Raw genomic sequence first — 21,291 nt, 5'->3', positions numbered from 1 at the left:
GCTGCTGCTTCTGCTAAACTGTGGAAGCAGCAGTGTCTCATACTACAGCCCAAGCTGGCGTGAGGATTACTGTGTAGCTGTCCTATTTTCTTTTCCCATCGCCATTATAGACAACTCTGACAAAAGGAACCGAAGGAAGGAAGGCTTTAAGTGAGCTCACAGTTCAAAACATAGTCCCTCCTGCAGGGAAGGCAAGGGCTTGTGTGCTTGCAGCAGCTGGTCCCTTTCCATCTGCAATCAGAGAGGACAGTGCACACACACACGCGTTCTGATGGTCCGTTGGCTTCCCTCGCATCATACAGTGCTCATCAATCTGTGGGTTGACCACTTGGGGAGGTCAAACGACCCTTTCACAGGGGTCATATGTCAGATATTTACAATAAGAGTCATAACAGTAGCAAAATTATTGCTATGAAGTAGCAATGGTAATAATTGTGGTTGGGGTCAGCAGAACATGAGGAATATATTAAAGGGTCTCAGCATTAAGAAGGATGAAAACCACTGACTTTATACAACCCAGGATCTTCTGCCCCGGGACTAGTCCTATCTATAGTCATGATGTGTCATCCCACATCAATTAATCAAGACAAAGCCCCACACGAATACCCAAAGGTCTATCAGATGGTTCTATATTCTACCTAGTTAGCAATGAATACCATTGCAGTAGCGCAGACTGACTTCAAATCTGAGGATGTCCCATGTCAGCCTCCCAAGGGCTAGGGTCACAGGTGTGTGCTATCGCCCCTAACCTCTGAAAGCATCTTCAAAGACCTCTGCCATCCATTTGCCACCCACCCTGCGTTTCTTCTTTTGATTACTATCTCTTTGCAGGATGTCTGGGCATCTTTCTAGACTGAAAGGAAGCCTTTTAATCTTAAAATCAGTACATCTCTTCCTCTCCCACACCCATGGGCTTTCTTTCTAAATTTTTCTAATGCAAGGAGCCTGGTGGGTAGTACCCATCCCATCCCATTTGTTCATGATGACATCATAGTCTCATCCTGTCACCCAAAGATTGTGATGTATGTATGTAACTATATCCGTGTGTTCATATACACTTTTAAAGAAAATATCCATTTAAGAGATTCTTGGTGTATATTTTTAAATGTGGTGATAAAGTCACAAATCAGGAGCATCTAAGGACTTCACTCTTCCCCTCTTCCCATTGTGGAAACTGACCACAAGGCCTGCCCTGTGTCTCACACTGGCACAAAGGTAAGTCTTTTTTTTCCACCCCACCCCCAACACTCAATGTCACAGCATTTGCCTTTGGGGCCACATTTCTCAGTCTAGCAGTTGTCTTTGGAGCCATTAAATCAGAGATTTGAAGAGGCTTCATTAAAGTGACAGGCTTGATAGATTAGGATAGCGATTCCTAATTTAGTTTTGAGGCCTGTTGGGAAAGGAGATGGTTTTCATGTGAAAACTTTTATCTTAAAAGAGTTAAAGGAGTTTTCTTTCCGAGCTGTGAGTCAATGGAAATAAGACAGGTGGAAGCCAGAATTTTTATGCTGCTAATAACAGTTATAGAGTGGGTGCCAAAGAGACTTACCACCTTCCTAGTGACCAGTCCTTACTGTGGCCCTTCGTATTCATAACGGGAACCATTTTGAGTCTGCAGAGCCCTATCCGTGGGAAGAAGAAAGAGGTCAAAGTTTGCATTGATTGCCCCCTACCCAGTGGTATCTGCTTTCCATCTAGTGGAGGCTGGGGCCACATTTGGTTCCATTCAGCCAGGTAGCTCACTCCTCACCCTTGGAGAAGAAAAAGGCGGAGCAAAGGGCCAGGGAAATATATAAGATGGGTGGGGGTGGGGTGCTATGGCTCTGTGAACATTTTAGCCTCTGCCTCCCAATCGATCAAGGCAGACCAGCTCGTCCTCCCTGCCTGTGAGAGCCTACCACCTTCACCCAGTCTCATAGTTCCTGTGTTTGCTGTGTTTGTTCAGGGGGCCGGTTAGTATCCTCTGCTCGGCGCCCACAAACACCTTGTCAGTCTCGTCTACCGCATCTCAGTATTTTAAACCGTGACAGGTATACAGCAGCCTGTTGGTCTGTGCAATGCTCACCCCTGAATTTGGGGAGAAATGAAGGAAAAGGAGGGAAGAGAGTTGGAGGGCTAAGAGACAAACTCTGAAAGTCATAGCCAAGGTCACAGCCTTCGTGACACCTTAGACTAGTTGAAGAGGCGAGGCGTGATTACAGGTAATATCAAAGGCTTGAAAAGGAATAAAAGGCAGTCGATTGCAGAAGTGTCACCGGGTGTCATGCGCAGATTCATTGCCAAACGCATGATAATGGAGCGAATGGAAGCTATTGTATTAGTCAGGAAAGGATACAGTTTTGTGTCAAACAGTCAATCCTAAGCTCCTGGTGGCTTCACAATGCAAAGGTTCATTCCTCGCTCATATCACGTCACTTAAGTGGTGTCGCTCCTGGATGATTGTCCTCTGGGTGCTGCTGATACTTCTTCTGACCATCTACAGGCCTTCCACCGGAAAGGGACGAAAACTGGAGACTTGTTTACACAATTCAAAGGCTGAGCATGGAGGGTTCGCTCATCACCTGCTGTGTTCTGAGCGTTGAATCTCTATTTTGAGATATCTCACTGTGTCCCAGGCCGGTCCTCTGGCACACAGTAGGTACTCAAGAAATATGCGTAGGGTGACAGAATGGATGAACATAGGAGTGAATTGACACTCATTTCTAGAAGAATCATAGCAGTTGTGAGCTTGGTAAAATGAGGCCTGGCTCAAAGACACTTAGTAAAGCTAAAAGTACTAATGTTGGTTAATTAGCCAGCCACGGTGACTCGTTGATCATAAGGACATGGGCAAATTAAACCCAAGTTAATTTTGGGTTTAAAATTAAAGTCCTTGATAAAGGACTAGCCCTCTGTACTCCATCCTTGGTCACATCAATGTCTAGATAGTCCAAGGCTCAACTTCTTGTGTTATGTGTTCCCAGCTTCTCTTTAGAAGGAGCCTTGCGCCTTCTGAATGAGGCAGAAATCATCCTCATTTCAGAAACTTAATTCAGTGAGGTTAAGTTGTCCAGAATGTTGTCATGGTTCCATTCACACTGCACCACCTCTGCCACCATCAGGTCATCTGACACATCTGCATGCATCCTGGGGACCTTCAGTTCTTTTGGGGAGACTTTATGAGGGGACCCACGCTTGTGCAGAGCAATGCTTGAGTCAACATGGAAAGCAAAGATTTCCTGGGGAGAAAGAAAAACAGTGCATTGCACGCAATGGACATGGAGGCTCCACTTCCTTCCCCGATAACCTGCCTCTTTACATGTATTCATCTGGTCCTATGTAATATCTTCATTAAATAACATCAATGAATGGGTTTAGGAGATGTATCAGTGGTTAAGGTGCTTGATGTGCCAACACAAGGTCCAGAGCACAGAGCCCCAGGATCTGTGTGACTGTCATGTAGGTATGACAGTCCACCTATAATTTTAGTGCTCAGAAGGCTGAACAAGCTGGCAAGGTACACTAGCTTTATTTATGAGCTCAATAAAGTGGTGAATGATCAAGGAGGATCACTAATATCAGCCTCCACATACACGCACACAAGTATACCCACACACATGCATACCCATGTGCATATATGTGTACAAGCTGTCACACAACACACAAATACATGAGAAAAAAGTGATAAACTAGAGAACTATTCCCTCAAATTCTATGAGCTGCTCTATCAATTATTTGATGTATGAATGTAATAGTATGTAATCGTTGATCACAGTGTTGTTCTATCTTGTTGTTGTTGTTGTTGTTAGACTGTATTTATAACAATGTCATTTGTAGTTGAGGCACTCTAGAAGAATCTGAAGACACCTTGCACTGAGGCAGGATTCATCCTTAGTCTTTCCATTTACTCCTTCCTCCGAAACTTCCCAAGGATTAGGGTCAAACTCTGCCATCTATCTGTCTGTCTGTCTATCTATCTATCTATCTATCTATCTGTCATCTATCTATTGTCTATCTTTCCATCTATCTCTGTATGTCTGTGTGCATGTGTGCGCATGTGCATCTAATGTGTACATCTACATCTATGTGGAAGACCAAAGGTCTAAGTCAGTGTCTTCTTCAATTGCTCTCTACCTCATTTTGCGGGGATAACAAGAAATCTTGCCCAACCTGGAACTCACTGATTTGGCTAGACTGGGATGGCCAAAAAGCCCCATCATCCTCTTGTTCCCACGTCCCCAGAACCAGGGTTATAGTCTCACACCACAGGTAATGAACATCTAGAACCCAGTCTTCATGCTTAAATAGCAAGCTCTTTACCAGCTGGACCATTTTCATCTAGTCCCTGGACTCTAGGGCCTAGAGCCAGATTTTAAGCCAGCAACAGAATTGTCTAAAGTCCCAGCTCCATCCTGGTCTTCTAGTGGAGATAGGATAGCTTCTATATGAGTAAGGAATTAAAACCCCAAATGAGGTTGCTGCGTCTGTACACTGGTGGGAGGGCCCTCTGGCCACCACTAGGAGATCTGACCTACCCTAGGGCCTCTAATCAGCTGTGACCTCCCTATGGCTCTATGGAGTGACTGACAATGTCTTGCTAGTTGGTGAAACCTTACAAGTCAGCAATGCTTTTCCCTGTTAGTTAGCAGTCATTTGGGCCTGACAAGTTGGAGCCAGTTCTGATCAGGCAGAAAGGAGAAAACATGGTATTATTTGGTGGTCAAGAAGAGGAATAGATACATTCTCAATTTTTATTTCTCGGAAGCTGAGTAATCATATCACTTTTAAAGATATCTCTTCCTTGTGGCAAAAGACAGTCTAATCAGAGAGGCCAACGTTGTACCTGTCACCAATACAAGGCACAAAGGAGTTGGAGGAAATGCTTGAGTTCCCTGGGATCCTAAGTGTGTGCACCCCAAAGTCTCTTTGCCCTGGATACAGGAGAGAGTGTGAGAAAATGGTCTGGAAAGAGCCCTCCTTACAGGCTGTTTTCCCTCTCTCTTCATGGGGTCTGAAGGAGGTGCCTCAGAACACCTGGAAGAGAGGACAGCTGCGAGGTCTTTGTTTCCTGCCCTTTAATGCCCTTGGTGCCCTTGTTGGTCAGCCCTCCATGCTCACTCTGTCTGCTGCTATTCGTGAAGGCTCTGTTCTTCACAAACAGCAAAGCATGCACCCTTCTTGATGTGGAAGACAAGTGGTATTGTTGGTCATTTCTGTCCTTCATGCATACCCGTAAAACCACTTGACTAGTGTGTTTGTGTGTGTGTGTGTGTGTAAAATTCCTTTGAAACAACAAGATGTTCAGCGGCCTCTATTCCTGAAGAGGAGGTGTATATTTGAACAAACAGGTGAAACTATTTATAGATTGTTGTGTATTGTGTGGAAGGGAAGAGGCAGAAGTCAGCTTTTATGTTCTCTTCCTCTCTCCCTATAAGTTCTTGCTAGTACTAGAGACGTTAAACATTTCGACTCTCAAGTAACAGCAATGCCTGTTTGATATACTTTGCCTAGAAAGGAAAGCTGGGATAGGCTTTGGCGTAAACGAACCAAAGAACCACGGGGTTTTGATCACTTCCCATTAGTGGAGACACGCATCTCTGTCCTGACGGATTTCGCTGGAGGGAACATCCCCTGTTTAATATGACTAAACATGTTACTGCGTGTTTCACATGTCTTCTCAACTCCAGAGATGAAGGAGTCATGTGTGAAGGAATTCTGCATGTCCCGAGTGTTTCCCCAGCCATTGCCAAACATCAGAGAACCCGTTCCAAAAAGAAGAGAACCCCAATAGATATTTCCCTTCGAAAGCCTTTGGCTTCAACAATGAGTCCTAGGGGCTCTTCACCCACATTTTTTGGGTGATCCTGGGTTAAAAGAAACTTGAATACAAAAAGTCCACGTCACCACAGCCACGCACAAATTCCTAGAGGGTGCTGTGTGTCCAGCCCTGGTCAGAGGGTGAGGGTGGCAGACACAGTTTAACGCCACCCTCACTGTCTTTAAAGTATAGTAGGCTGCTTCTGACTCTGCCTCCTGCCCAGGAAGCAGGGGGTATGAACCGCGGCTTATTGCTCTCAGCTGGTCTCAGCAAAAGTCATCAAAGAGAATCTCCTAAGTGTTTAGACCCTGGAAACACCAGATCCTTTTGTTTTTCACTTAGCATTTGAAAAATTGGTGTGCCAACGTAGCCTTGGGGGTGTAGGGTCCTGCTTCAGAGAGTGCTGGAAACATCATAATGGCTTTGCTTTGAATTTTATATGTGTTATTTTCTTTGAATGAAGGTGTCATCTAAGATGTGTCTATTTTCACATCTACTTATGTGGTTTAGAGTGAATTCTGTAACTCCAACTCATGGGAACAAATGTGGTGTCTTCTGGCAATTATATACAGACCCCCTCAGACATGATGCTTTATGGGAAAGGGGACATTGGCTTTGAAGATCCCCACGGTGAGGCGAAGATGAGGGCAGCCAGCTTGGCCCCTGGCTACCTAAGGATATCCTACCTCATTATTAAACTCTGGAAAGCCTGCAAAGATTAAGAGTCTGGGTAAGGGAAAATACATGGGCGGGGTGGGATCAGAGCCCGGCCATTATCTGCTAGAGTACAGAAGGAGCCAAGCTACCTGACAAGTCACCTGGTTGCTAAGGCAACCACTAAAGGAATGTTGTGACTTCGAACTGAGCATCAGTCTCTTCATCAGCCCTAAATCCTGTTCTTAGTTCTTCTCAACCTAGTTCTTATTTCTCCTGCTTCCTGAGGGGGAAACACCCTTTATACGCCGGAGGCGCTGACTATTTGAATGGAGAAATCTAGCAGGCGAGCTGGAGGAGGCTGCAGAGCCTTCATTTGGTTTTGTTTCTAGCTTGGTGCTCAGGGAGGAAAGAGGGCGAAGGCTGTAGATGTCTAAAGGATCAGAATTGAGCGTGCTGAAGGATTAGTCCACGTCAACACCTGGTCCTGCAGATACCGCGGTATGAGGTCTCCCCCTGAAATATCGGCTGTATTAAAACCCAAAGGAGTGTGTGATTTAGGTGTGAGTCTCTAGCCTGGCTATGAAAGGGTGCGAACACGGGGTGGCTGCCCTTTACACTCACATGCGTGGTGTCTTCTGTTTGAAAGAGGGAGGTAAAGATCATCTTAGTCACAAGTTAATGACCTCTAGTGGCCAGCTCTCGAGTGTGCCCTCTGAGGACTTTTAGGCTTCTCCATGTTGCCTTTAGTTACACAGCTGCTTTAAAGAGGAAGCTCGTGTCGTATTGTGTCCATGTTGCCAGCTCAGCCTGTGAAGTGTTTGTTGTATGTGCATGGGAGCTTCAACTGGAGCCTTGGGACCTCTGTAGACAGTGTCAGTGTGGGTGTGCACAGTTGTAATCCCAGCACTGGGGAGGCAGAGACCAGTAGACCCCTGGAGCTTGACAGTCTGCCAGCTTAAGCTCCAGGCTAGAAAGAGATTGTCTTTCAGAAAACAAGGTAGATGGGTCTAGAGAGATGGCCTAGCAATTAAGAGCCCATTCTGTTCTCTCAGAGGAACTTGGACCAGTCTTGGGCAGCTCACAGTCACCTTTAACTCCAGCTCCAGGGGATCTGCTGCCCTCCCTGCCCTCCCCTGGCACTTGCACTCATGAACATATACTCTCACACAGACACACACATACACAGCCGTACACATACAAAGTGGGACTTAAACTTCCTAATCACATATATGTGTTTGAAACCGTACATATCCTTTTTAGAAACACCCTTCATTCTACTTTCATATGAAGCAATGTAATTGTGGCCCTTAGCTATAAAGCCATACTTTTTTTCAACCTTTGAACCATTTTGAGGGTCATCCCAACCCCATTCCAGAGCACATCAGCGTGATTCCCATCTGAACGGCTGGAGGTACCATGTATTTTGAGTTGATGTTTGATGGTATTAAGAAAACTTTCTCCCAAGCCACAAGTGATCTCTTCATCATTTATCCCTGATATGTGTTGCTGCCTCTCACAATTAGCATAGGCACAAGTTCCAGGAGACATGGTCAGTGAAGGGGGTTGCTCCATAACATTAGACTAAATTGTATCACTAAGAATTTCTTCACCATGCCTACACTGAGTATGTTTTTAGGCATCGTGCATCTTAACCAGTGACTTTTGAAAGCACGCTGTAAAGATACCTGTTTTATTTATAGTGACATCAAGCACTTGTGATTGTGAGAGTCATACTCTCAGAAATAATTACTAGGTAAACTTATTTTCTTTCTTTAATAAAAATAAGCAGTACAGCTAGGTAACTTTTATAAATATATGAGACCTAATGGAGACAGTTTCCATAAACGGTATTATGTTGGTCGAAATGGAATGCTTACGAGAGCAAGAAATCACATGATAGTCTTTATAAGATCTTAAAACATTAAGGAGATGAAGGTTTTATGGTGGTTGCATGTGGGAAATAAAAACCTTCTGCTACCCTATCTCCGATTGAGATATATATTAGCAAAGGATCTTGTCTTGGGAGAGAAATATAAACAGGGGCCTCAATGCAGTAAAGTCCTTCAATAATGAGGATAACAAGCCAATTCTCCTGGACGGTTGAGAATTGGGTAAAAGGAAGTATAACAGATTCCTCCACTCTGCCACGATGTTAACAGCTTCTGAGTCCTAATCAGGCTCCCTAAACCGAGGTTCTTCGAGGAGCCTCCGCCGAAACAATGAAGATAATGCCCATCTCACGACTTTGACCTGGGAATCCCAAAGTGATTTACCCATACAAACCGATCAGTTCTCCTAACACTTCTGGAAATGATGTTAATTTCTTTGAACTCATCACATAAATGGAGCCTGTGTTTTCCAGGGAATTCAAATGTCTTGACTGTGATTGAACGAGGAGTGAAGAGATGAGTTAAAGCAAAGATGGTCTTTTTTTCTGAAATACGATGTGGTGCCTGGATCTACACACGATCTGAGGACTGTGAAGGAGGGAGGTGAAGGTCCCTTGGCTTTGCTTATGCAAGCATATTAAATAGGATCCCACCAGAGACAGATCATTAGACCTCCCTCATGTGACTCTCCTCTAAAGTGCTCCCTTTGATTTAATGTGTAATAAGACAATGAGCTTGAATCATGCTGTCTGCTTTGTGTCACCCAGGTGAGGAGTCACAGCTTGTGGTTTTGCAGAGAACAAGCTCCACCAATGGCCCAATCTCTGAGGCTGCCCTAGGAATGGTTCCCACTTTGGGGGACTTCCAGTGAATGATTTCCCATTCCCGTGTAACTTCGTTTCTAGTAAACCACATGCCAAGATTCTCTACAAGTTCAGCGCTGAAACCAGAGCGCACTTGGCCTGGGTCTCTCCTGGATGAACGGGTGCCGGATGGAGAGAAAAGAGACACTGCAGAAAGCTAACTGTGTCTTGTGGGAGGAAAGGGGACACTGGGCTATTTATTGTAGCATTGTTCGCCATTCCTTGGGTTTGCAGATACAGGGGTTTTTACAACTCATTTGGTCTGGCATGGAAGCAATGCAAATATCAGTTGGATGGGGGCTGACAAAATGGCATCTAAATAAGAGCTTGCTCCATAGGCATGAGGACTGTTTGCTCCCATAGACCTGGTGTATAAAAAAACTAGGTGTTGTGATATATGCTTAGAATCCCAGTCCCAGGGAGGCAAAGTCAAGTTGGTTCCTAGTACTCACTGACTGGCCAGCTTAGCCTACTTGGCAAATTCTGAACAATAGAGAGACCCTATCTTAGAATAAGCAAGTTGGTTGGGACCAGAGGAGCAGCACCCATCCAAATTTTCCTCTGACCTCCAAACTTAAACATACAGACACACACACATACACCTGCACATCTGTCAACACACACTTAAATACATAAACAAGCTAAATGGGGCTGGCATATATATCACTCAGGAGTAGAGTACTCACTAGACATGCATACGGCCCTGGGTCAATCCTCAACACTGCAAAATAACGATGATAAAAGGTAAACAAGCAAACCCACCACGCTTGTATTCTCCATAACCTTTATCATGGCAACCTTAACTGGCTTGATTTACACAAGATTCCCCTTAAGCGTCCTATTGAACAGGAATATCCTAATCATACCCACAAGTCACGCCCAGCACAGTATTTCAGGAAATTAATACTGAGGAATTATCAGCTGGAGTGGGTTTTTTTTTTTTTTTTTTTTCACTTGTCGGGACAAAGACTGCTTTTTCAGAAAGTCTGGCTTGTGTTCATGCTAATCAACCCTCTTCTTTATTGCAAGCGGATTATCTCATTGCTGCCTTTAACATATCTCTTACTAGGCTGCCGGGGTGCTTAACCTCCTAAGTAACTGTCTATATGCTTTCTTTTTTATATTAACTGTTTAAGGTTTGGATTAACATCCTGACATAATAGCAAATCTGCAAAAATTAGTACTGGTGCCAAGCCTCTCTGCCCAAAGTCTCCACCCAATAGGTACCTAAAAACAAGTGTGGTGTATGGGGCTAGCTGGTTAATCCAGGTTAGTCAGAAAGTCTGGCATTTGGGCTATACATGGTGCTTCTTACAGGGAAGGGAGGAGTGATTTTTAACCTACGTGTGCACAGCTGAGGGGCAGAAGTTTGTTTTAATTTATTTACTTTGTCCATTTGAGACAGGGTCTCACGTAGCCTAAGTTGGCCTTGAATTCCCTATATAAGTGGGGATGATCTTGAATTTCTGATCATCTTGCCTTCATCTCCAAGTGCTGGTGATACCGACTAGTTCAACCATCCCAGTTTCGGTTTTGTGTGTGTGTTGCTCAGGTGAACAATGATGGGGATCAAACCAGGGTTTTACGCATGCGTTCTACCAACCAAGCTACATCCTCAGCACCGAAGCTTTCTTTTAGTGGAGTCTGGCTAAACGTGGCCCCCTCTTCAGTGGCCCAGGTTTCCTGCAGGGGTCACATGCTGCTGTGAGTTAGGAAGTGATTATCTCAGCTGGAAGATAGACATAGAATGAAAATCAGGGAAGTTGAAGCTGAATCATTGAAGACGGGGAAGTACGCTCTCCTGGTCTATAGGACATAACTAGTTGGTCCAGGAAGAAACAGGCTGGCTTGATTTTTGCTTTTTAACCCTATGAAATTTTGAATATGGGTAGCAGCAGAGAAATTTTAGGGAACAGCTTCTATTACATCTATTGCTGATGTCCAGGTCACCTGCTTCTTTCTGCCTGTGTCTTTCCCTCTGCCAGAACAATTTGCTGGCCTTTTCAGGTCATTTTCCTTCTTTGTTTTATGTTTACATAGGATTAAAGACACGATCATTGTGAGCAAACTTAAGAACTATATGACAGCCTTCCTTGATTTCTGGGGCCACCAATCATGATAAGATTGACTGGAATTTTAATGATCAGTTTCCTAACATGTGGGCGGGCATTACTCCTCTTCTATATGTTTGTCATATGTAAAAGGAATCCTAGTTTCCACGGTGCTAAAATGAGTGAATCATGTGACCTAGTAAACAAGCTATGTGTGCTGTATAAGTAGCTGTTGCCCGCCTTTTCCTGGGGAAACATGAATAAATGAATGAGTGTGCACTCCAGAGAGGTCACAGTGAGCAGTGAGTGACCAAAGATACACTTTTGCTCAAGTCCAGCTCAGTGAGCCAGTGAATCCATTGGTGTGACTCCCAGAACAAGAATGACGCCAGCCTACCCCAGCGTAAGAAATGACTCCTTAGGGCCATATCACTTACGTCCCCCCACAATCCGCAGACAGATTCAGCAGGGTCTTCTCCCGAGCTTATTTCTGCTCATGAGACCCCACCAAGGGACCATATATGTCTCCTAGGTTTCCCGAAGTCCTGGGTCTTCTAAGCTGGCCTTCTCCCTCTGGGAGGGAGTGTTTCATTTGGAAGGAAACAGCCACATTCCAACGAGACTGTTTCACACAGGTTTTGCTACTTAAAAGGCAATGCCTTCTGGGAGGCCCAAGAATTCTCAGGGGTCAAGGCTTGAACTCTGATAATCCACAGGACCAGTGATCAGTGAGGATTTAGGAAAACAACACAGAAAACTCACTCTGAGTAACCCAAACTTCTAGCTAATCATGAAGCTGGAGTAGGCGAGTTTCATTAACCACACATTTCAACCACAGTTGCCGCATTCCTCGATAAAGGATGTCCAAAGTGTGGGTGGAAGGCACAGTATGTACATCGAGCGGGACCAGAGGGAAGCAAACGTTTGGTCACCACGCGTCCTGATTCTTATTGGGAATACCTTTTGAAATGCTTTTATGTTCAAGAATTGAGATTTTGCCAAGTGGGAAGTTCTGGACTAGATGCTGTTGATGGTTGTACAGCACTGTGAATGTGCTTAGGGCCACTGAACTGTGCACTTCAACGGGTTGTGATGAGGCTGGAGGAGACAGCTCAGTCGATAAAATGCTTGTCACACAAGCAGGAGGACCGGAGTTTGATTCCTGGCACCCACATAAAAAGTCAGGCACATTGGCATCCTCTTGGAACCCCAGTGCTGGAGAGACGGTTGGGCCAGCCAGCCTGGCCACATCAACAAGCCCCAGTCAACTTCTGGGGAAAGGAAAGTGGATCAGTTGATATGTGCTTGCCATACAAGCTTGAGGGCATGAGTTGGATCCCTAGCACCCACATGAGATGCTAGACAGGGTGCTATGTATATCTGTGTCCTAGAGAGGGTGATATGTGTACCTGTAATCCTACACAGGGTGACATGTGTGCCTGTAATCCTAAACAGGGTGATACCTGTACCTGCAATCCTAGCCTTGGAGAGGTAGAAAAAGGAGCATCCCTGAGCCTGCTGACCAGATGGTCTAGCTAAATTGGTGAGCCCCAAGTTCTGTGAAAGACTCTGTCTCAAAAACTAAGGTGGAGCACAGATAGAGGGAGACACTTGACGTTGCTCTCTGGCCTCCTCATGCTTGCACACACATGTAGATATGTACTACACACACACATACAAAATCAGTGGGATCAATATTCTAAGTTCAAAGTAATGGCTACATTTCATCTCATAGTGCTTTGCACAGTAGGTCTTCATAGAAATATGTCGTTGTATTATAGGAATATGATTATGGATATTTAACAAAAATTTATCAGAAGGGTTAGTTTCAATATGATATTGCCTTAACTCCAAAAGAAGTACTCGGTATATAAACTATATGATTTACTTCAGTCTCTCTATTTATTTTTTTCCTTACTTAAAACCGGACTGAAATAGCTTCTTCCTGGCATTCCTGTCCACTTTCGGTCATGTCAGATTTCATGAGGTGCTGTCTTGGGCTTTGCTGACAATTCCCAACTCTCTGTCAGCTCTACATGCACTATTGAAACCTTGAGGAAAATAACAGTTAATTGTACTTTTTAAATGTTTCAGACGATATTCTGGGCAAGTTTTGTTTCTGTGTGGCCCATAGCCAGAACCCTACTGTTTTCCAATTTGTTTAAGTGTAGCAGCTTAGACAGCATATGTACATGTTCTGTTGAAGATAAAGGATAGCGCTATTTTTAGCCTATTACAAAGAAAACCACATTTTTCTCTTAAATGTCTTGGTATAAAGTAATTTGAACACGATTTCTGAACAAATCATGTTCACGAGATTGGCTGTCAAGTGTGGTTTTTAAAGTAGTACTCTTGAGGAACCAATGAGACTTTGCAAAGTTAGATACATTCTGAGCCTGTAATGGTTGAAGATGTCAATTTTTAAACATCACTTTAGGAAGTAGTTAACTTAAAAGTACAGCAATTCTGAGTGCACAGAGAATGGTTTTGAAGAGGAAAGTCTTGATTCAGTAGGGGGAAAGAAGTTGACAGATCCCCTCCCATTAGGAGAGAAACAAGAACAACTCCCACGTGTGAAAACTTGTCCCCTTCAACCAACTTCTGATACTGGCCTAAGTGAACCTCCAGAAAACCCTCCCTCCTTGCTGGCTACTAAGTCTGATACATAGAAATTCATCCAGTTACCTTATTCGGTGAATCATAGACACCAGTCAGTCACATTCCTCCACTCCGTCACGGCGCCCACTTCATCACACATATCCGCTGAAGCACCCCATTTCCACTCCATCACATCCCTCCATTCCATGTCTGAAGGAAAATGCTGAACCTCTTAAAGGGAAGAGATATCATTTCCCTCAGTTCAGGGTAGTCCATTTGTGTGTGCGCACACATGTATGTACACCTACACATTTGTTGGCTCTCACCAGTTTGAAAGAAGAGGACCGGGTGAGTTGACTCCATTCACAGTGCCTAATGCCACTGTTGATACATTGAGCCAGTTTTAGCTTTAATATTGGATAAAAGTTTGGTAACAGGTCTCCTGCTTTGAAGAATAAGATGCTATAAGGTGGAAGCTGTGCCTTACTTTATTCTAGAACCTATGTCTTTAAGGGCTAGGCATTTTTGCCTTGTGTCTTTTAGTCTTGCCATTTCCCAATCATTAGGCTTCATAGCAATATATGAGCATTGGAGTGACTCATGAATAAATGTAGTGATGGCTTCCTCGGTGTTTACTATTTTTACATCATGATAAGAATTTCATGACCCACTGTTCTAGTTTTATCACATATCAGAAGGAGTTCCCCCTTCCTCTATATCTCTGAAAGCCTTGTTACATTATGGGAGTGGTACTGTGTTTTCCTGAATTCAGATATTCCCTTGAAGCCCAGTGCTAGACATGAATAGTGAGCCTTCAGTTATAGTGAGCCCTATGATAATAAGGGAAATGACAGACGCTGTGCAGGCTACCTCCTGCTAGACCGAATGGTCCTAGGTTCTGTGCGTTAACTAGATTTATGGTATTTTTCCATTCTCAATGGGTTTGTTGGGATGTAACACCATGGTAAGCAGAAGCGCTTCCTAATATGCCCAGCCCCTTTTCACAGAGTAGATGCTGGGTTTGCGATGTGACCTTGCTATTCTCTTTACAAATCTTGGTGGCAAATTGTCTGACCACACAGGGAAGGATTGTACGTGCGCCCACCATGTGCTGCATTTGGGTTACATGGCCATCTGGGCTGTTGCTCACTTGGTCTCATTTTTTGCCTCATCTGTTACAGGAAAATAGTAAGCGACTTTTGCAAGGTTTGGGGGCAAATTGAATGAGAGGTGATAGAGTAACTTCAAGTTTTGTGAGTTTTCCAAAACAAAACTTACAAAGACAAAGGTGTTTCCATCTGTAGATGGTGTCCAACAAAGATGGCGGCTCTGACCGTCTAAGTGGTGTTTGGTGGCACGAAAGGGCTTACCTTTGAGAGAAGCAGCAAGCTCTCATGACTGACTTCTCTCGGTTGTGATTTTCCACCTTGCTGCAAATTAGAGCCCCCACCCAAAGCTTTTTCAAAATCCCATGGCATGGGTGGTACCATTTTCTCATCCTCTCCAGGAAACTACAACATGCAGCCAGGGTTGTATACTGATGCTGAGTGTGGATGAAACTTAAAATTCTACAGGCTAAACTTTATTTTTCTTAAACAGAGCTTGGGCATCATGTCCAATTTGTTTTGTTCCTCTTTCTCATACATGATTTTATATGAATATGATCACTGAGTTTTCTTTTGAGAACCAGATTTAATGGGCATGAATGATAAATTGTGTGCAAGTCTCAAGATGTCTAAGGTAGGGGGAGTTCACTAAAGAGGCATGGAGTACAAAACCAAGGGGACTTGAAGACTAGAAAACAAAGCTAGTTCAGACTACAAGATAGTCTTAGAATATCAGTCCTTGCAATTAAACCACCCAAGTGCTGGTTAGCTGCTCCAAAAGCTCATAACTGGAGGGTCATGGTTCCAGGAAATGGGCCAGAGCTTCAAAATGTGAGATGATAAAAATAACATTTATATGCTCACCATAGGCTAAACCTGAGTTAAAGATAATTTGCTATACATATACATGTGTGTTTGTGTGACTGTGTATATAAATATATCCATGTTTGTATATGTGTCTGTACATGCATACCCAAAGACTCTTCTCAGGAGTCAGGACTGTAGTCGCTCTCTACTCAAAACTGCTCTTACTTCTTCTCAACCTATGGAGCTGAAACACTTGGAAAAGACACATGGTATACATGCAAAAGGGAGTTAGAGCCTTCATTCATGCCGTGCGCCAAAAGTCCAAAGTAGATCAATGATTTAAATGTAAGAGCTCAGACTGCAGAGACCGGTACAAGGAGCATGGAGGGAGTTTGTGGGTTTGGATTTGGCATTAGATTTTTAAGATGCTTTGCGCAAGAAACAGAAGTAGAAATAGATTATACTTCATTGAAATAAATTCAAAGGACAAAGTCAAAAGACAACTCAAAGACTGGAAGAAAATATGTACGAAGCATTTGCTTGATAAAAGTCAGTTTGTAGAATCCATAGAAAACTCCTACAACTTGGAAATTAATCAATAAATTACCCAATGTTTAAAAATGTATAAAAGCATCAAATAAACAGTTTTTTATATTGAAAAAAAAGGTGGATACAGAAATAGTCCAGAAATACATGAAAAGACACTGGGTATCTTTAATATTTGGGGAAGTGAAAATCAAACCAAAGTTCACACTCAGTAGGGTGTTGATAGTAAGAAAAACAGTAGGAAGCAAGGATGTAGACCAATGGGAATCTTAAGTGTCTTAAGTGCCTCATGTAGAACAGTTTGGCTTTAAACTTGCTAAGTAGCTGAAGATGATCTTGAACGTCTTATCTCCTAGGTTACCTGCCAAGTGCTGATTACAGGTATGTGCCACCACACTCGGTTTACATGCTGCTGGGGATTGAACCAGGGCCTTGTGCATGCTGGGCAAACACCCTACTAACTGAGCTAACACCCTCAGTATCCTCAAACCTTCAACCTTGATAGTAAATTCAATATCATATACCCAGGCTGGGTAACAGTTTTCAAGTTCCTTAAATATATAACTACCGATGTGACCCAGATTTGCAAAACTATTCATTCCGGTCTTGGCTTCCTTGCATGCATCACTCCACATTCTACCAGCAACCTAGAACATTCCATGTGTGTCAACTTGGGTGCCTCTTGGTGTCTTTTTATTGAAATTAGATGTGAGAGTCCCACGTGGCCTTTACACCAGGCTAGCTCACTCAGATCACCAAATGTTAATTCTCAGGCATGCAGGAACTTACATGCTACTTCCCAGCAGACCCACGAGATTCCTGCAAAAAACAGTGGGAAAGTCACAAGGACAGAAATGTGGATGGACTGAAAGGGCTTTAGGTTGTTACTATCAGAACATCAATGCTTTGAAATGGGGGGCACAGAGTCTCAGTTCTGATCGCTTTGAAGGGGGAATCTCTGAGCCCACAGCCAAGTCTCAGAGCAGAAGGAACCTGTATTAATCTCCACTTTCTTTCTCTCTTTCTCTTTTTCTGCTGGGGTCAGCAGGAATGGAAATCTTTTTTTTTTTCTTTTTAGATCAGTCTTATTATGATTATGATTATGCTGAAAGGCCCGCAGGAGAGAAATGCTGCAATCGGAATTAAAAATAGCATCTTCTGTCCTCCCACACACACTTGAGTGCTTGGAATGTCTTTTCTAAGCGCACACTTTTCTGCCTGGCTGCATGAAAGAATCTGTCACTGCGTCTCCATAACGAAGCCATTCCCGGGAGAATTCCATTGTTTTAGCAATAGAATTTTTGTAAAAGGCCTCTTATTTTGCCTGAAAAAGGTAACAAAAATGAACTTTTGAGAGCTTTATTCTACAAAACAATTAGAGAGAGAGAGAGAGATTGTCTCCTTTCTTGATACGGGAAGCATTGTGAGCGAGAGAATCCCCTGAGCCTTGCTGCTAGGATAAACTCCTGACGGTGGAGAACCTCGTTAGTCATTTTTGTGATCCCCACAGGGGCAGTGCCCCTGCTTGAGAACATGTTCGGGAAACAGCTGCTAGTAAACAGATGTCACTTGTTTAAAAAGGTTTTAAATACTTTAATTTATCTTGGTTTTAAGATTTTTTTTTTTGAGACAGGGTCATATATAGCTTAAGCTAGTCTCAAATTCAGTATGTAGCCAATGGCCTTGAACTCCAGGTCTCCATGTCTACACCTCCTAAGCGCTGCTGCAGTTAAAGACAACCCTGCCAGGCTCTGCTTTAAACAGGAAGCAAGAAACCTATAGAACCTTCATTGCAGAAAGAAATTTCTGGGGACTTTCAATGAAGCAGGATTAGCAGATTTTTTAACTGGACTTCTTGACTCTGCAGACAAAGTACAAATGCATCTTGTCAGGGTCCTTGACTCAGAAAGTAGTGGCTGCAATGCCTCTTTGAGTTAAAAATGTATGGTGAGTAGAACACAGCACTTCGCTTGCGTGGCAAGTGTAATGACTGCAAACTGGTCTGTGAACGTGTGCGCTCACACTTAGGGCCCCTCCCCCATGCTCCCTCCAGTCCTCGCAACAATGAATATTTGGTCCAAATATGGTGTCAAGTTCAAGTCCACATTCATAGAAAGGATAACTGCATCTCTCAGTACTTTACCTGGCACCTAAGAAGCCACATCAAAGTCCTCCTGCCTTTGGTGTTTCAACAGGTAATCCTGAGGCTCCACGCCAAGTAGCATTCCTGGTACCTGGTGCTCACAGTTAAGCCTATTGAATTCTCAGTTTTGAAGCCAGAATCATTTTCTTAAGCCTCTTCTAAAGGGCAAAAAGTTTTGAATGCTGTCTTTGTCTTGCAATGCTTTGCTTTTTATTGCATCAGAAGAGATATTGAAGCAAGGAGACAGCTGTCTGCCTAGATGGTTGAAAAAGGGTTTAAGAGACTGGCTCTTAGTTTAGTTTGTGGAGCAAGTACTTCAATCACAAGTTCACCCTCAGCACTGCAGAAAGCCAGGGCTGGTGGGTCATGCCCATAAACCCCTTAATACTCGGAAGTAGAGACAAGAGGATCAAGAGTTCAAAGTCACCCTAGGTTATATAGCAAGTTACATGTCTGCTTGGGCTATCTGAGACCCAAAAGTTTTAAATTAAAATAAGCGAATAAAACTGTCATCTAGAGAAAAGGTGTGTGGTGATCACGGCCACTAGAAAGGGGATTTGTAACCCAGAGGACACAAGACCACAGGGTGGTCTCCAGACTTCTAGATCAATATTCGTTGTCTCCTGGACCACAGTACCACCTTCTGCAGGCCCTAAGCAATCCACAAGAGACCGGAAGCGAAGCAAATCAGCCCAGGGGTAAATTTTCAGCAAGAAACACAAGTTGTCTTGTCCTTAAAGTAATTCCTCAGAGTATAAACTAAGAACCAGCCATATACCCTGCATTTGTCCATTGAATTTATATCTCATTTGCATTTTATTCTTGGCATGCAGACCCATTTTTCTCTGGATGTATCACTATATTTCATAGCAAACTTTGCTTCACACCAGTAAAAAGTCACAGGCAGAATGTGTGTGCACACATGCACACACTCATACACACGCACATACACACACACTCGCACACATGTACACACAAACACTCACACGCATACATACACACATACTCTCACACACACGCACACACTTGCACAGTGCACATACACACACGCATGCACACACTCACACATGCACACTCTCGCACACATGCACACACTCACACACGTGCACACCCACAGAACCTGGACACATGCAGAAAGCTTCACCTTCATGTAATGAGATGTGTGTAGACCAGGCTGACCTGAACCACTCAGCAATCCTCCTGCTTCCATTTCCTGGGTGCTGACATTGCAGGTGTATGCCAACATGCCCAGTTAGCCAGCAAGAATTTATCGAGAGCTTTGCATTTACAGAGCCCTCCATAGGCTTGTGAGATGGCTCAGCAGTAAAAAGTGTGTTTCTCCTGTAAAGAAGACCATGGGTCAGTTCCTAGCACTCAAGTCTGCCCACTCAAAACTGCCTGTAACTCCAGCTTTAGGGAATCTGATGCCCTCTTGTGGCCTGCCTGGCAATTGCACTCATGCCCACATGGCCACACACAGACACAAATATATACACGATTTAAAAGAAAATTTCTTTAAGAAAAAAAAAGGCACTCAAAAACTTATGAAAAGCAGACAGGTGCAGACTCTTGTTCGTGGAAGTCACTACGATCATCAGCACAGGAAGATGTCAACTATTTTGGGAGACAGAGACGGACTAAAATGATGACTGCCTCCAAGGAAATGAAATAAAATCTGCAGGAATTCGTGTGTAAGATCATGGCACTTCTGATCGAGAACTGGTAGCATAGGAGGATGAAGGGAAGCATGGGGAAAAGCTGGGCTTGCGAGGAATGGATGTCTTGCATTCCGATATACAGAACAGCGGTGGACTCTCAGAGACGACGTCAGGATTCCATGTGGCTGACCCAGAGCACACACCCTCGATTGTGTAGCTGCTGCTCAGCAGCAAAACCTTGTCTAGCATGGGCAAGCCTCTGGGTCCTGTCCCTAGCACCACTGGGAGAAAGAAAAAATAAAACACGTTACTGAAGAAACAACGTAGGATAAACCAGCTCATAAAAGTCCTAAACACAGTGGGTCATAAGGACCAGCTGGTGATGGTTCTTGCCAGCAAACCTGATGTCCCGAGTTCCACTCCTAAGACCCACCTGGTAGAGAAGAGAATTGACACCTGAGAGTTGTCCTCTGATCTCCATATACACACGTTCTGTGGCACCTGTGTACTCCCCATGTACATAGAAAATGAATCCTTTTGAAGTCCTTAAAACATTAGCCAGGGAATTTGGGCTGTCTTGATGGCTCAGATCTAGAACCCTGGTGTTGGGAGACTGAGCCAGGAGGATTGTGAGCCTATGAATTTTTTTTTTTTTTTTTTTTTTTTTTTTTTTTTTTTGGTTTTTCGAGACAGGGTTTCTCTGTGGTTTTGGAGCCTGTCCTGGAACTAGCTCTTGTAGACCAGGCTGGTCTCGAACTCACAGAGATCCGCCTGCCTCTGCCTCCCAAGTGCTGGGATTAAAGGCGTGCGCCACCACCGCCTGGCTGAGCCTATGAATTTTTGAAGCCAGGCTGGGCCAAAGGGTGGGAACTGGTCTTAAACTGTGCCCTTCAAATAAAATGATTTTGGAAGAGTCCAGTAGATGTAGGGACCAATGACAGATGGCATGTGACAGGGAGAAGCTACACTGCCTACAGGCTACTTCTGACAGTTTGAAACCATGAGAGTAACTCCTTTTGGTGAGAGAATCCCCGAAGACATGCAGAGCAATGCGAACTGCTGAGAGGAGTCAGGACTAGCGTGGTGACTGTGAGAACAGAGTGGGCACAGGGTTAGGAACTGACAGCCAACACACCATGGGAGGAAGACAGGATAACAGTGCCATTGGCATGA

The 21,291-nt window shown here is 43.9% G+C and overlaps 1 protein-coding gene across 3 annotated transcripts in view; it reads left to right on the top strand.

Annotated features, from left to right (window-relative positions):
- The window catches only part of Atxn1 (ataxin 1), a 384,541-nt gene that overhangs the window by 216,661 nt on the left and 146,589 nt on the right, over positions 1–21,291 (top strand). The window lies entirely within an intron of this gene.

Source organism: Chionomys nivalis, chromosome 13 (genome assembly GCF_950005125.1).
Source record: "Chionomys nivalis chromosome 13, mChiNiv1.1, whole genome shotgun sequence".
Taxonomy (NCBI): domain Eukaryota; kingdom Metazoa; phylum Chordata; class Mammalia; order Rodentia; family Cricetidae; genus Chionomys; species Chionomys nivalis.
Note: the sequence above shows the minus strand (reverse complement) of the source record. Positions and strands in the feature narration are given on the sequence as shown.